Here is a 5801-nt window from a genome sequence, read left to right on the forward strand (position 1 = left end):
AGTGGAGCTATCCACCCCCTTTTGCTCATCCTTCCTTCGCCTTGGGAAATTCCTCTTACGGTGCCCAACCATTCCACAAACGAAACATGCCCTTGCTCGGCATTCTCCCAGATGATGCCGCATACACTGAGTGCATTCTAGGTAAACTTTCCAATCCTTGTTCTTGCTCGATCCAACAAATGGAGGTATCACTGTCTAAGCCCTGTGCTCTCCGGCACTCTACTTTATAATCTCATTTACTGTGCTCTCAACAACAAGAGCCTTCCCTACCACCTAAGCGTAGGTAGAGATTTCATGCACTGGGGCAACTCTAATGCCTTGAGCTATTCTAGGATTCAATCTTGGATAAACCTTTCCTTTCGAGCTACATTCGTGGGTACCATATCAAAAGCAAATTTGGCCAACCCATCGAATATGTTAACATACTCGGTTACCGTTGCATTTCCCTGAACGAGGTTCAGAAACTCATTCATCTTAGCAGTCTTGACTGCATTACAGTAATATCTTTCATTAAATAGGTGCCTAAATTATTTCCAGTCCATCACTGTTATATCTCGTGTCTGGGATACTACTTCCCACCATATCCGGGCATCATCCCGCAATACAAATGTGGCACAGACCACCCTATTGTGACCTACCACCCCTATACTATCGAGGATGGAACTGATCATGCCCATCCATTGCTCAGCTCTGAATGGATCTAGGCCTCCCTAAAAAACTGGAGGGTAATACTCCTAGAATCTCCCACAAAGAAATTCCCACCTGTTCTCATCCCTAGGCTGAACCAATACTGGTGCCACTCCTGGCATAGCAAAGGAAGAGGTGTTCCTTGATAGATTATGCTACTGTTTCAAACACCTAATCTCTTCCTCTTGACTCTGCAATCTTAATTGCATATCTATAAACACCTGTTGGAAATTTTAAGGAGCAGGTGAAGAACTCAAACCATGGCTGTAATTCCCAGCCTCGGTATAACCTGTTAGAGAATATATATTATTGCTCAATGGAAATATGGAAAAACCAATTACAACTCTATGCAAAAATACAATGGACAAGATAATATTTATTAAATAAGTATTACAACTCAATTGCTCAAAATACAAGTAAATAAAAAGATGTAGAAGAAGAAGATTACAAACTCAATACTATAACAATACAAGTAAATAAGAAGAACACAAGAATGAAAAACACAAACAAACTCTCACACAACCAAAGTGTAGAGCAGTGGGGATCACCAACTTGAACAAGGTTCAAGACCTTTGTCCAAAAGCTTATTTCCCCCTATTCTCTAAGCACTAAGGGATCTCTCTAGGAAATAACTCTCTCGAATTATCAAGCCTTTTGGTGTATTTTTCAGCCAAGTGCTTTGTGGATGAAAAAATGGTGTGTCTTACAAGTGAGTATTAGGCTCCTATTTATAGAGTTTAGAGACACCCTTTGAATTTCAAATTCCACCAACCCCCATGGCTGTTACCAATGATTAATTGGATGTTTTATGGAATTAAAATAGAGATTTGGGAGTTACTTGGCTGTTGGAAACGTTCAAAATTGGATAAAAACCGAAGTTGGAAAATGCTGTCAGCCGCTCAGGCCGCGGCCTGAAAAACACGAGCCGCGGCCTACGGTGTGATTTAGCCTATTTTTGCCTCTTAGGCCGCGGCCTGAAAAACATAGGCAGCGGCCTAAGTCGTTTTTTCAGCAAACAATTTTCCAAATTTGCCAAAACGTTCCAAATTCATTCCCACTTGATTTTGTAACTTCCATACACATTATGGGAGTTAAAATCACATCTCTAACATCCATATTTCACATATATCTTTAAGAAATTCAAATCAAAATGTGTAATATCAAATCTACACATTATTGGGTAATATTTGGGAGTTACAAGTTTGTAACTCCAAAATATGTCACATTTGGGCACATACATGTGTCCAATTTTGTGACTCTCAATAATATGTTACAAGGTGTGACAAATCACATTATGTCACATTATTTAATCTAACATTATATTATTTAAAATAATATAACATTCCCCCACTTAGATTAAATAATCACTTTTTGTAACACTTATTTAATCAATCAAAACATTATATTAAAATATAATATTCCCCCACTTGATTAAATAATGACTCTCTATAGAAACCTTTGCATTGGTGCATAAAGTAAAATGTCTTTCGACTTGAATTTTACCTTAGTGTAATTATCACAAAGTTTGTTGAAATTTTGGTTGCCGAAGCATTGAACCATTATCCCTTGATAACAAACCGGTGATAACACACACACCTTTGCTATGTTCACTTGAGACCTCAATGTCTCGCTTTTGCACCGTTAATGGCCATGTGCACATTCCATTCATAGACTTTTCTTGAGAATGACTCCCAATTCTCATGAGGGGCGGCACCACCCCTAGGTCTATATAGGTAGAACTCTTACAATATTTTGTTACCCTAAAATACTTGTCTTTTCAAGACTGAGTTCTATTAAAAAACTTTTCGGTTTTAACCCTCATTTTGGTAACACACTAGTACTCATATCTCAGATGGTAAAAAATTTGAGTACTACTATCTATTCACTTGATTGACTTGTTATTACCTATTGAACCTAATACTAGTTTGGTGACTAGTATTAAGATAGGTTACCATCAACCGTGAATCTCTTTAGGGAGTGTAAGTCCCACCCCTTGAGATGTAGAAATGATTCCATTTGAATCATTTCTTTTCTCATGTATGCATACTTAGACACTCTCATTATTTTATTCAAACTTTGCTGCTAGCCATAGTTTGATTAAAATAGTTACCCCTTTAAAATAGTGATTTTGACCATAGTCAACACCCCCACTATTTTATAGTTTAATATCCAAGATAAACATTTGAATATTAATTCTAGAAATCTCTTTGTTTCTAAAATTCTCCTTTATGTTTTAAATTGATTCCTTCTTGAATCAAAATATTACAAACAGTAACTTTAGACACCAATCATGTCTAGTTTATCCATTCTATACATATATAGCCAATGTGATTTAGAATGTGGAATTCCAAATCACCTATTTGATAGAATGACCAAATTAATCAATTAATTAACAACAAAATAAATTGATTAACTTTGGAGCATCACCCCCACATTTCTCATATAGTGACAATAAAATATCACTTAAAAATAGAAATCTCTCATTTCTAATAAGTCATTTATTCTCCAAGATAAATCTAGACCTATGATTCTCAAAGTTCATGATGAGTCCTTAAGCTTCATGATAAACACTCAATAGATCAAGATAAAAAACCGCAATGTTTGTCTTGATTCATTTACTTGCTAAAGCAAGGCACACTTATTTGAAAGTAACTTTCACTTGGTTGTTTTCTTTTATATATTTCACAAAATAAAATGTGAAAACAAGTGTAATGTGAGAATTTCTCAAACAAATAATCACATTATGAAACAATAGGTCTACACACTTACCTATTATTTTAACAAGTTCATTTTGAAACTTTGTTAATGTCTCACACAAATGTCTCATAGCAAAATAAAGAATCATCATAGAATAATACTTTAATTTCTTATGTTTTTGTTTAAAATTATCTCCTCATTGAGATTAATTTAAACATAACATTATCTTTAACCAAAATGAATAAAGTTATCTTTTATTCACCATTGATATAAAGATTCAAAATTGCTTCTTCAATTTTGGAAATGTCTCCTCATTGAATATTTAAGAATCATTGTCACTAAATAATTCTCAAATATATTTTATTTGACCACACTCTAGACTATAAGTCTATTGAGTCAATATGTCATTCCACAATTTTTGAATCCACTTTGATTCATTTTTCTTGCAATGGCAAGACACTTATCATTAAAAGATGTAACCCCCTTAGGTTCATCTTTTCTTATCTCATAAAATGAGATGGTCAACACTTAAATGAGAAATTTAATTTCTCAAATAATTCTCTTTATTTACCAAATAAATGGTAACTCATCACATTTCAATAATATATGATAAACATATTTACATTATTATCACCTTAATAATCATATTATATGACATATCATAATAATCATGATAATTCTCATGTATATAGGATAAAACCTATTAACATCTCACAAATGTTTGCATGATTATGATTTCACATAGTTGTCAATATACATGACTAATATCATACTAATATGGCTCTTTATTAATATGAAAACATGAATTACAAATATCATACACACATGATTTCACATTTCTATTGATTCACAAAATCAATATATTTATACATGTCATATAAAACTCATAGTTGTCATTCTAATAATTTCCCATTAACACAAAATAAGTTCTATGACATGCTAGCATATTACCCAATAATTATTTACATATTAATCACATCACAAAAACTCAAGATATTATATTATCTTCTAATCTAAGCACTAAAAAACAAAGGAGATTAGAAAACAATGAATCTCATTTATAAACTTTTCTTCTTCTCATTTATAAACTTTTCTTCTTCTCATTTCTATCACTATATGAAAATCATTAGATCTTCTAAGAAAACAAAGAACATTACCTTATCTTACCATCTTTCCAAGGTTGGATTCTCACAAGATCTTCATGGTTTCTCCTTCCATTGAAAAGGAAAAATAAGCTTTTGATTGTTAGAGAATATATATTATTGCTCAATGGAAATATGGAAAAACCAATTACAACTCTATGCAAAAATACAACGGACAAGATAATATTTATTAAATAAGTATTACAACTCAATTGCTCAAAATACAAGTAAATAAAAAGATGTAGAAGAAGAAGATTACAAACTCAATACTATAACAATACAAGTAAATAAGAAGAACACAAGAATGAAAAACACAAACAAACTCTCACACAACCAAAGTGTAGAGCAGTGGGGATCACCAACTTGAACAAGGTTCAAGACCTTTGTCCAAAAGCTTATTTCTCCCTATTCTCTAAGCACTAAGGGATATCTCTAGGAAATAGCTCTCTGGAATTATCAAGCCTTTTGGTGTATTTTTCAGCCAAGTGCTTTGTGGATGAAAAAATGGTGTGTCTTACAAGTGAGCATTAGGCTCCTATTTATAGAGTTTAGAGACACCCTTTGAATTTCAAATTCCACCAACCCCCATGGCTGTTACCAATGATTAATTGGATGTTTTATGGAATTAAAATAGAGATTTGGGAGTTACTTGGCTGTTGGAAACGTTCAAAATTGGATAAAAACCGAAGTTGGAAAATGCTGTCAGCCGCTCAGGCCGCGGCCTGAAAAACACGAGCCGTGGCCTACGGTGTGATTTAGCCTATTTTTGCCTCTTAGGCCGCGGCCTGAAAAACATAGGCAGCGGCCTAAGTCGTTTTTTCAGCAACCAATTTTCCAAATTTGCCAAAACGTTCCAAATTCATTCCCACTTGATTTTGTAACTTCCATACACATTATGGGAGTTAAAATCACATCTCTAACATCCATATTTCACATATATCTTTAAGAAATTCAAATCAAAATGTGTAATATCAAATCTACACATTATTGGGTAATATTTGGGAGTTACAAGTTTGTAACTCCAAAATATGTCACATTTGGGCACATACATGTGTCCAATTTTGTGACTCTCAATAATATGTTACAAGGTGTGACAAATCACATTATGTCACATTATTTAATCTAACATTATATTATTTAAAATAATATAACATAACCACCACCAGGTCTCATTATCTACCTTGGATACATACCTGCTGATTGAATCTGCAGTCAATAACTTGACCTATTAAACATGATGAGCATTTTCAAAAGCCTTCCCCACGAGAAAAATCA

This window comes from Humulus lupulus, chromosome 3 (genome assembly GCF_963169125.1).
Source record: "Humulus lupulus chromosome 3, drHumLupu1.1, whole genome shotgun sequence".
NCBI lineage: Eukaryota > Viridiplantae > Streptophyta > Magnoliopsida > Rosales > Cannabaceae > Humulus > Humulus lupulus.